The 11,839-nt window shown below is 53.0% G+C and overlaps 1 pseudogene; it reads left to right on the top strand.

Annotated features, from left to right (window-relative positions):
- The first annotated feature begins 10,524 nt into the window (after nucleotides 1-10,524).
- Nucleotides 10,525-11,812, top strand: LOC104857962 (annotated as a pseudogene).
- The last annotated feature ends 27 nt before the right edge of the window (nucleotides 11,813-11,839 follow it).

Here is an 11,839-nt window from a genome sequence, read left to right as displayed (position 1 = left end):
ACCCTTGGCTCCTTCATCCAGGACATAAGCAGGGGGACCCCATCCTACTCTGGCTCCCTGCAAAGGGGCTTCAGGGGTTCTTGGCGAGCAGGTGGAGGAAGAATGTCCGAGGCTGGGAAGGCCTGCTGGGACCATAGACTGCTCTCCCTGCAGGTAAGAACAGCCCCACACAGGGCTGCCCTGAGACAGGAAGGGTCACTGGAAATGCTGCTTGGAAGCGAATGCCCCGCACCATGTGGGCAGAGTTCATAGTCAAGAGTGTGAGTCAAAGACGCTAGCAGCTGTGTCTGAGCAACCATCACGCTGAGGGGTGGCCTTGCCTCGCCTTTGGGTGTTTGGATGTCTTCTGTGGCATTCGTTCCCAGGCCATGACCCCCTCGAGAGCTGCCACATCTGAGCCAAGAATCCATGGGGGTCACTTCCGCAGCCTGCAAGAGACACAGTGGGCTTGGGCCCGGCCAGGAAAAGCGGGGGGTTGAGAAGGGAAGCTGAACAGCCCTGGATGTGCAACCTGAACATTTGGAAAAGGACCCATCAACTCTGCCTCAAACTTTCCCATACACGCCACATTATTAGAATTTCTCCTTAACAACACAAATCAGCCTCAGGATTCGGGACAGCTGCATGAGAAAATGTTCTGGTCCCCACCCTTTCCCTTGAGTTCCTATAATGAAGGTGCTTAGTTAATACAAATTACCAGCTTCACTTTTTGCTCCTCTGACAGAGGAGTGAGCAGAAAGTCAGCATGACGGTGTAGGCCCTGCTGGCTAAATCCATTTCAATTGTCTGTCACCAGGGAAGAATCCTCTCAGTGAGATGGGAAGATCTTGATGGAAATTTCCTTGTTATGCCAGTGATTCCAGAAAGTAGTGTGGTTCATGCTCACCTGGAATATAAGGAGGCCAGGAATGAAAACTGAACTATAGAGGTGGGATGTCTGACATGAAAAAAACAAATGAAAAAAAAAAAAAAACACTTTTCTACTAAGACAAATTAGGAAACAGAAACAGGAAATCAGCTCGGAGAGGCCTAGAGAAGGAAGCAGGAGGCCTACGTTCTCACCCACCCCACCCCGCCAATTCTAGTCCTTGTCTCACCCCAGGCCTCAGCTGACTCATTTGTGACCTACACAGGTGGACCCAGGCAGCAACTCATGTCCTACGCTCCACACTATGGATGCTCAGGAAGTTACTTTATGGATTTCAGGTATGTTTTATTTTAAAATTTCTATTTAGAAAATATGTGAAGCCATAGATATGACTGTGATGGAAAAGTACGGTGGAGAGGAGCGCCGTCCCTCACGCTGCGGAAGCTGACAGAAACACAGGTGAGCAGGTCTGCCCACTTGTAAGGAAGCCACAACGCATAGCCCCTCTTCCGCTTGTCTGATGGAGGGCAAGCAACTGTCACAAAGCGCTAACCACTTGCATCAGGGCCCTGTGAATGAGTCTGAGTCTGTTTTCTGTTGCTATAACAAAATACCTGAGAGTAGGTAACGTGTAGAGAATGAGCATTTATTTTGGAGGCGGTTGGTTTACTCTGGTGGTTGTGGAGGCAGGGAGTCTAAGAGCAGGGCGCCCGCATGTTTTTGGCTTCTCTGTGCTACATCAGAACGTGGCCCAGAACAGCACAGGGAAAGTCTCGGCGAGTGTGCTGGCTCGGTCCTCTCTGCCTTTTAAAGCCACCAGTGCCATCTAGGGGCTCTACCCTAGGGCATCCTGTGGCCCTCATCATCCTCCCCAGGCCCTGCCTCCAAATATTAGCATAAATTTGGAGGGTACCCAACACGTGAAACTTGGGGGACACATTCAAACCATAGCGATTAGAATTTTCTCCAGATGGTAAAAAATAAAATACACAAGTGAATTAGATTCCGAAGCTGAAATGAGGTAAGAATCACATAATGGCAACTCTTCTAAATTTTTTTATTGAGCAAAGCAGCCTCACTGTATGTTTTTGGAAAAGCAACACACTAAAAAACTTGAGATGGTTTCTCTGTTTTTTTTGTTTGTTTGTTTTGGTACTGGGGATTGAACACGGGTCCCTGCACTTGCACGGCAGGCCACAGAACCACTGAGCTAAATCCCAGGCCCAAAAACTTGAGATGAAAAAAATGCATTTATCAAGATGCTTCAATTTACATATTTGTTAAAAACTTTAAAATACAAAATAAATGTATTTGCTCAGTCACTTTTATTAATTTAGTATTAACCAATGATAAGGAAGCATATTTGCATAAGTATTGGTCAGTCGGCTTTTGTTAAGGTTCCATATAAAATTTCATTTGAAAACAAGTTCCAGTCACTTACAAATTTGAAAGCCCTGGACTGATTACCTCTGCTTTCCCTTCCAGCAAGAGGATATTCTACTAGCATCCTTCTCTGGGGAGAGAATTGCGTGACTTCAGGAAGTTTCTGGCTTCATCAGAGCGTTCAAAGGGAAAACAAGCAAACTGGGCTCCAGCTTCTCCCACTCGCGCGGCTTCACTCGGTCCCTTCTCCTTGGAGAGGCGCCGGCCGGCAGGTGGAAGGTGGACTGTGCTGGGCAGAGGACCAGAAGCAAGGGTTCCGCCTCCTGCCCCGTGGCTGCGGTAACCTGTATGAGCTGCCAGTGAGGTAGGCAGCCCAGCCTCAATGAGGCAGAGCCCAGCGCGCTGAGTGTCTCCTCCAGGCCAGCCTTTGTAACGGGCGTGTCACACGCACCGTTCCACGTGTTGCCACTCAAGTGTTTGCAGTTTTCCCCCTTTTTTTTTTTATTGAGTTTATTGGTACATTTAGGGATACAGTACAGTTACATTCATTGTTGGGATCATGTACCTTTACATGGCAAGTCTTGATTCTCATTTTTTTCCCCTTACCTCTGCCCTCCCTTCACCCCCTCCTCCCCTCCCCATCTACAAACACTTTATTTTCATCTTTTCATTCTCTCACATTTTTTTCTTTTCCCTTTTTGTTCTTCCCCTACGTATCACACCTTCCCTACACCTTTAGCTCCTTTCCTCCCATTTCTAAATGTCAGTAATCTTATTAGAATCTTATGCATTGTTGCAGAATATTCACACCAGGGAAACTATTTGGTATTTACACATGTGGGACTTATTTATTTCACTTAGGAGTATATCTTCAATATGTATCCATTTTCCTATGAATGAATCTATTCTCTCGCTCTTTATGGCTGAGTAATATTCCATTTTATAGAAAAACCACAACTTCTTTATCCAGTTTCCAACGGATGGGCAAATAGGTTGTTTCCAAGATTTAGCTATTACAAACTGTGCCGCTATAAACATGGGTGCACATACTTCTCTGTGATATGATTCTTTTAGTTCTCTTGGAAAGATACCCAACAGAGGGATGGCTGGGTCAAATGGAACCTCCAGTCCAAGCTCTTTGAGGTATCTCCATATTGATTTCCATAGTGGTTGCACTAGTCTGCACTCCCACCAACAATGGAGGAGGGTTCCTTTCTCCCCACAACCCCGCCAACATTTGTTATTGTGTGATTTCTTGATAGCAGCCATTCTTTGTGGGGTGAGGTGGAATCTCAGTGTTGTTTTCATCTGCATCTCTCGAATGACCAGTGATGTGGAACATTTTTTCATATATTTTCTTGCTGCTTTCACTTCTTTGTATGAGAAATGTCTGTTCATTTCGGATGCCCATTTTTGGATCGGGTCTTTATATTTGGGGGGACTGATTGTTTTGAGTTCTTTATATATCCTTGATAATAGTCCTTTGTCTGAGGTACAGCTGGTAAAAATTTTTTCCCACATTGTAGATTGTCTCTTAGTTCTGCTAATGGTTTCTTTTGAAGTACAGAAGCTTTTTAGTAAGATGAGATCCCAGTTGTTGATTCTTTCTGCTAGTTCCCGTGCTACTGAGGATTTGTTCATAAAGTCTTTTCCTATGCCAATGTCTTCCAGAGTTCTGCCTAACTTACTTTCCAGCAAGTTTAATGTTTCTGTTTTAATATTTAGATCTTTAATCCATTTGGATTTTAATTTAGTGCATGGCGAAAGTTTTCCCCCTTCTTACAGAAGGGGAGTCGAAGTGGTTACACAGTGAGTAGCAGAAGCAGGTCTCGGGTCTTCCTCCCAGCCCTGCAAGAAAACAAGCCCCAGAGAGGCAGTCCACAAAGTCATCAAGAGCTCTCCTGGGCCGGGGATGTAGCTCAGTGGTGCCGTTGCCTGCCTCGCAAGCGCAAGGTCCTGAGTTCGATCCCCAGTACCAAAGAAAAAAAAGAACTCTCCAGGGTGAGAGTCTGGGAATCTAGAGGGAGAGTCATTTGTGCAGCCTCCCTCCAGTGTGCTGAGAAGGCTGAAAGGAGGAGCCCGCATCTGAGCTGCATCTCGAAGGACGGGCTGAGAACATTCCACCCACGGCCAGCACCCCGCACACCCAGAGCCGCCCTCACTCATGGCCTCTGCCCTACAGGCCCTGGTCGTCTCCTCCATCACCAGAGCCCAAGCCTCTAGCTTCATGAACAGCCCACAGACAGAAAGGCTGTTTCAGTCCTTTTCCCTCAAGTCAATGGACTCGCTGGCACCTGGTTTGTGTGAAGAGGATACACAGGGCAGAGCGCATCTCTGGTCCTCTCAGATCTGCCCGGTGCGGCAGGCCACACTTGGGATGCCTTTGGGAGGGCTCACACCCAGCCCTGTCTCCTGTGCAGACCTGGGCTGGGTCGGGAATGCTCCCGCCCCGGCCCGAGGGCAGCATTCAGAGCAGCCTCCAGAGCAAAGCCTGGCTTTGGGGGCCAGCTCTGCGTGCAGAGAAAACCAAATGACTGGACAAGAAAGAGCGGGAAGATGCTTGAGAAGCACAGTCCGGAAAACCCGAAGCCATCCCTTGACTGAGGGCCACTAACCGCAGCCTCAGTGAATGATTAACGACTATGGCCAGAGCTTTCTGCAAACAGGCATGTGACAGCAGAGCCACCAGCTGCCCTCAGGACCCACCTGTGTGACTGATGAGCCCTCAAGGGGAGCAGAGGGGCTGCAGGGGTGCTGGGCTGGCTCAAACTGCAGCCGGGGAGCACCCATCCCTGCAGGGAGCTGAGGGACACTGGTGCCCGCTCTGGGCAACAGCTGGACCCACAAGTTCCACACAAGGTGCCCTGCACAGACTCCAGCTGGGCAGCAGGAGGAGGAAAGCATTGCAGTGGCAGGGCTGAGCCCACAGCGTCCTGGTCCACACTGTCCAGGATGTAACCAGAGGAGTGCACAAAGCACTCGAGAGGCAAACAAAGTGTTCTGTGTGGACAGAGAAGCTTACAGATATGTGCTCCTGGCCTAAGCCACCTCCTCCACCCTTCCCACCACCACTGCCAGCCGGAGGTGATGCTCCCAAGAGAGAGGAGAGTGTCTGAAGCGAAGTCTCTGCTCTCACCCTTCCTCCTCCACAGGTCTCATCCGCAGCCGGGGGCGGAGTAAGCTCTGCACCCTCCCACTGCTAAGCCCTGCTGCCCCGCACCCTCCAGGCCCATGAACCAAGCCTTGTCTCGCTTTCCAGAGACAAGCTTAGGGGCAGGCTGGGCCTGGCCCTCCCATGCATGGCGCAGCATTAACCAACCACGGCCACAAAGCAGGAGTTGTGGGGGATGGAAGAGGTACAGCTCCTACCTGCAGGCGTTTGTGGTCTTGTTAGCAAGACCTTTGTGCAACACAAGTTAGACAGAGCAAAGCCTCAGCCTGAAATATGCTAGAGAGGAGCTGAGGGAAGGAAGCGTGTCACTGGGCTAAGAGGCTCCGAGGGGAGCCCGGGAGTGGGAGCCGTGTCCTAGAGCCCCCTGGGTATCAAGGGGCAGAGCCACTGCCCAGTCGGGGCCTCCAAAGTGCCCAAGGCCACCAACTCAGAGGCACCTCTCAGTGCCTGTACAACAGCAGCAGCAAACACAGCGGGACCTGAAGCTGCCACAGGACTGAGCTCTGAGTCAATGCTGAGCACTAAGTGGGGCCCAGGGGTGGCCCTTGTGGGGCCCAGCCGCCCTGCAGACGCTGGCTTCATTTCATCTTAACACACTCCCGTGTGTACCTGATATCTGATACTCGGCCCACAGCATGCAAATCTAATAAATTCTTGGCTCCTGCAAGTTTCTTTAAAAAATATAAAAGAGGATCATATATAAAGAAGTTGATTAATATACACCCTGCTAAAACAGTCTGGAACATCTGTGTATTAAGTTCATTTATTAAATTACACCAATCTGTATTTTAATGAGTGAAAGATACAGTACTTATTCTGTCATCCATCAAAATAAACTCAGGAAATACTTAACATTATAATCATTTTTCTTGTTTGAACACGAGTTATGAAATACGAATCCTGCACCAAGAATGTTGGACTTGCCATCATGATCAAATATGTTTTCACAGGTGCAGCAAATATTCAGTTTTCATTTCTTTCCCCAAATGTTGAAAATATAAACCATGTTTTCTGTTTCTTTGCTGGTAACATTGCCTTCCTCCACATGGCACCCATTATTGTGGTATTATTCTTACCATACTGTCTTTTTCTCCCAAGCCCACTGCCCCGAAAGTTGCTTAGTAACGAAAACACAGGCTTCTGTGTGGCCCCTGGTACCAGCTCTTCCTCTGGAAGCTTGCTGGGCTCAGACGGGGCACCGCCCATGTCTCCCATCTTGCTGGTGTCTCACCTTCGTGCTAGAGCCGGAGCTCCGAAAGCCATTTAAAGCAAAAAATGCATTCTGCAGAAATGCACAAGGAAGTTGAGTCCCCGCCTCACAGTTGGCCCCTGCCTCTCCAGAAAGCTCCCAAACCCACCTCGTGCCCTCGGAGATGACTCCTCTCTGCAAAGGGCAAGGTCAGCATGGACTGAGGCCTCGGGAGCTCGTGCAGGGCTCACCTGTCTCCAGCTGATCATGAACCAGAAGTCCCAGGACCCTTGGAAGAAGACTATTGACAGAGCAGCTAGTTCCCAGGAGTTGAGGAAGCCGATTCCCCTGCCCAAGATCAGTGGGGCCTCACAGTGGCAAAAGATTCCAGCACTGTAGCCTCTCCTGGGTGAAGTTTCTGCTTGTTGAACCCACCCAGCGCCTCCTCTGTGCCAGAAGGTAAATCTCACTTTGGCTACAAGGCTCCTGCTTACTTCTTTGGTTCCATTGCTGGCCACCCCATGAGGTCCTCAACGTGCATGCCTTGCCATGCTGTCTTCCTGAACGCCTCCCTGCTGGACCAAACCTTCCACACTCTCCCCACGCGAGGCTCCCTCACCTGGAAGACCGGGACCTCTCCCCCACTGCCACAGGAAAGCCTCTTCACTTCACTCCAGGACTCACCTGTTGGGGAAGCTCTGCCAAGGAAACCACTCATTTCATCCACTGGGAGTCAGGGAAAGCTCAGCGAGGGAGTGGCAGGGACCCACAGCCACCTCCAAGGCCGGAGTTGCAGAGGAGTCCGGGCAAAAGCTACCCTGTGAGGGAGCACAGGTCTAGGCTGTAGAGGCCCTGGAGTCAGCAGGGGGCAGAAGAGAGACTGAGCGCAGTGAGTGTGGGCGGGGTGAGAGTCGGGAGAGAGATGACAGCTTGGATAGATGAGAGATGGGCCGCACCCTCGCCTGCACCCCCAGTGGGCACTGGGTGAAGGGGTTTCGTGCTACAGGCAGTGAGGATCTTCAAGGGATGCGTGCGGATCTATGTTTTGGAATGAAGGTTGCGCAGCCCGACTCAGGGTGACGAACACGTAAGACAGACAGAGCAGGAAGAGGCTGGTGAGAGAAGGTAGACGAGCTGCGGTCCATAGAAGAGCAGTGGGCCAGGCCGAGGCACGGACGGCGCTGACCGCTTACCCAGCTGAGCCCAACTCTCCGAGCTCAGTCCACCCCCTCGGAGGCCCTGAGTCGGGTCCCTGGCCAAGGCCTGCTCGCTTTGGCTGGGGGCGTGGCCTAAGGAGGGGACCCCACCCCCCACCCCACCCCATGCTCACCACCAACCACGTCCGGAATCTACAGCAGCGTTTGCCCAGTGAACTGAGAAGGAGGTTGAGAGAGCCTGCAGAGATCAGGGGAACACACACATCAGCGGTTCACAGAAAGCTCCGGCAGACAGCAGACAGCTACTCGGGGTGAAGTTCTGAGCAGTGAATAGCAGGTGGGGCCCAGTGCTAGCTCTGGCCGATCAGGGTGGTGACGCGTTCCCTGCTGTGCTAGGCCCCGATGACTTATGGGAGTCCTGGAGGCCCCGGTGGAGGAGCTGGGTTGGACTGTGCCACGGACAGGGACACCGGAGCTGAGGAGCGGGTATTCTAACCGGAAGTTCCTGCCGGCTGAATTAACAAGCACATGCAGAGATGCTCCCGCTCACCGTGATTGAAGACACATAGATCAAAGTGAGGATGAGACACCACGTTCCCGTGTCAGGTCGCTGGGCAGAGCTGCTCCCCACTTCCCGGAGAGGAGGGGGTCGGGCGTGCCCTAAGCGGGCAGGCGGGGGTCAGCCCCGGCCACAGTGGGAAGGCCCCACGCAGGCTGCTGTGAAGGCAGCACACGCCAGAGCACCTGCCACAGTTTGACTCCTTCCCCCTTCCTGCTGGTGCTGATCCTTCATCATCACCTGTGTGCCTTAGTGTCTGTCTCTGAGAACCCAGCCTACAACCCAAAGTCGACTCTCATGCATTGTTTCTGGAAGAATACAGTCCCGCAGCCCTTTAGAGTGAAGTCTGGCAGCACTCAGTGAAATCAGGTGCGGGGCTGTCTGAGCCCCAGCAGCCAGGCTCACCACCTCTCCCCCCTCTCAGGCCAGGCCAGCGCTGCTGTTGGCAGCAAGCAGGTTATGTGCAGCCTTGTGCCTGCCCCGGGATTCCTCTGAGGTGGAATGAGCTCCAGTGCATCTGGCAGCCGCACTGAACTTCCCCAGCGGGAGCAGCCTGTGGTGGGGCTCCCGAGTGTGGTCAGGAGCTCAAAACTGTGCCAAAGCTCGACAGGGCTCTAGTGCATTTCGCCTGCTCCAGCAGTCAGCTGGGAAGCCCTGAGATGAGAGGGAAGCATCGGCGAATGAGCAGGGAACTGTGACGGCACCGGAGCCATTCTACTGGGGAGCTCTGGGTGCTTCCTAAAAAGCGCCTCGGAGCAGGCCACGGTGATGCAGGCCCTCCACCCCGCCAGCCCCAGGGGCAGGAGAAGGAGACACTGACTCGGAACAGTGACAAGGGGCAGGGCAGGAAGTGGGGGCATGCTGAGGTGAAAAGCACCATGCCCGTCCAAGGGAAAAGCGCCCTGGGAAAGGTCTAGAGGTGAGTGCACAGGACAGACTGCTGCTCTGTCTTCTGAGCCCCAGATACAAACAGTTAGTGAGGCGAGCACTCACACCCAAGAGGGCTGGGAGAGGAGGGCCCCTGGGGGTGTGCTTCGGAGCCCCATGGACCCAGGCTGGGGTGCTCCAGGGACAGTAGGGTGGGTGTCCCCTGGTCCCCTGGAGAGGATGCGATTGATCTGTCTGAATAATTCCACAGCTGTGGGGTAAAGGCAGGTGGAATCCACTTGGGTGAGGACAGTCTGGGGCTAGCTGGTAACATTGCCTGAGGGGGAGCTTCTCCCCTGGGGGATACAGGAGGAGAGCAGAGGGACCCACAGCTGAGCCTCCGGGGCCCCCGAGGAGTCAGTGATGTGGACACAGAACCTGCAGTTTCAGCTCTCCCTGCAGAAGCAGATTCTGAAGCTAGGAAAGAGGGCGTGGAGGGGAGGCAGGGAATGCAAACCAGAGGGTGAGTCTCGCTGTGCCCCTGAACTGCGGGGCTGCCCACCTGATGGTCTTGCAGGAAAATGAGAACATAAATAACAAATAAAAAGAGTATGGCTCAGGCTGGGGGAGCAGGGGTGCTGTCAGACAGCCAGGCTGCAGACCAAGGGTCTGTGCTCTCTGCAGAATAGAAACTGTTACTTGGTTCAAAATGTCCCGGAGCAATTGCCCATTGAGATGGCAAGAGGAGAGAGAAATAAAACCTCAGATGGAGTGTAATGGCCCAGTTGGGTGGGAAGGCAGGCTGAGGGTCCCAGCACCCTGCCGACTCCCAGGAGACAAGGTACAGAGGGAAGAGGCCAGCTGGGCTGGGTGTCGGAGTCAAGCTGCAGTGCCCAGGCCCCATCTGTGTGGCCCCTACCTGCTGGTGCTGACGGACATCTGTCCCGCTTGCTGCTTTGGTGTGGAGCTGCAGAGTGCTCCTGATTGTTTCCTGAGCTGCTCACCCGGCTTTGCAGGAAGAGTAGATATGCCATAAAACAAGACTGACTTGAGATCCGCTGTCTGAAAGGAGCCCTGTTCATTTTCCTCCGCTGCAGAGTATGGCCATGGCTCAGAATTCCAAGGGTCCAAAATGAATTGCTGGGAACCTTATTCTTCAAATAATGCCCCAGTTGCAGATAGATCGTGGTTCTTTCATGGCAAAACACCAAATCCAAGACACCAGGATTCAATCCTATTGGTTCCCAGAGCACAACCCAGTCCATGAGAGCCCTTGAAGGAAGCCTGGGCAGTGGGACTAATGCATAACAAGGCCAAGACCATGGCGCCTGCCAGAGTGCGTCCTGATGGTGGGAGCTGCAGGCACCTTTATGAGCCCTGCTGACCAAGCTCAAAAGGAGGCCCGGAAGAGAGAACCGAAGGACAAAGAACAGCGGTAACCATTCGAGCTGCAGTCATGAAGGTGAACAACCCCCAGGAGATTATCCAGGCCATGCAGAAACTGGGTGAAATGGAGTTTAACCCGGTGCAGCAACCACACTGCAATGAGAAATACTGAAAGGCAAACGTAGAAAGCTTTGTGAAACCTTTGAACATATCCTACAACCTCATGAAAAAGAGAATCCAGATATTTGCAAAATCTGATAAAGCTAGAAATCGAACATGAACAGAAAAGGAAGCAACTTAGCCAATCTTCTGAGGCTGCCAAGAACGCTCAGCACAAGCAGGTAGAAAGCATTCCTTTGCCAGGTGTGCCATGTGCTCCTTCTAACACCTTAGTGCGGGGCATTCCACCTCCCTGCACCCAGCACCCCCATCCTCAGGGAGCCTCAGCCTGCAGGCCTCCAACTCCAGCAGTTTCCATCCACGTCTGCCCCCAGCAGGAAGCCTGCTAGGCCTCCGCCTGGTCCACCTCCTCCCCCGCCTTGCAGGTCTATGGCCCTACAGTGGGCTTTGCTCCCGATCTTCCTCAAGGGCGAGCTGAGGAAGAGTCTTACAGTCCTGGCCTGCACAACCGGTCATGACAGCTGTACTGAGGACATGGGTGGAGGTTAGCACAAAGACAGTGACGCCGACAGAGCAGGTGGAGAAAGCGAGGGGCTGACTGTGCACCCTGAAGACAGTGAGCCGGAGAACGCCGTGGGAACCGTCAGGCCTGAGCAAGCGCCGACAGGTCTGCTGGAAAATCAGGGCAGCCAAAGATCGTGAGAGAGCCAACTCCCCTCAGTGCCATGTGCTGCAATGGCAGGTTAGGAAATCCCCGAGGAGCGCCGAGGCGGGGGGTTCAGAGGACAAGCACGGTGAGTGAGGACGATGATTCTGAGGCAGAGGGACAGTCCCAGACACAGCGTAAGGAGGGTCTGGTCTGATGGCTCCCCTGCTGCTTCTTCCAGCGGCAGGTGCCCCACAGTCTGCCCCTCCTTCTCAGATCCCCCTCCTGTGCCAGCACCGCCTCTTCATGCACCACCCCCTGCCCCACCTTTCCAGCCCCCTGACCACCCCTCATTCCTGAGATGCCCTGAGTGCCGCTCTGGGGCCCTTTGCTGAGACTTTCAGCTCCAGGACCCCAGCGGCTGACCCACAGCCTCCTCCACCTCAGGGCTCCACTGCCCTCCTCCTCCGGAAGCCCCAACAAGACCACCTC

This window comes from Fukomys damarensis, unplaced genomic scaffold (genome assembly GCF_012274545.1).
Source record: "Fukomys damarensis isolate Sample0158 unplaced genomic scaffold, DMR_v1.0_HiC HiC_scaffold_2, whole genome shotgun sequence".
NCBI lineage: Eukaryota > Metazoa > Chordata > Mammalia > Rodentia > Bathyergidae > Fukomys > Fukomys damarensis.
The sequence above is the reverse complement of the archived record's forward strand: the minus strand, read 5'-3'. Positions and strand labels throughout refer to the sequence as shown.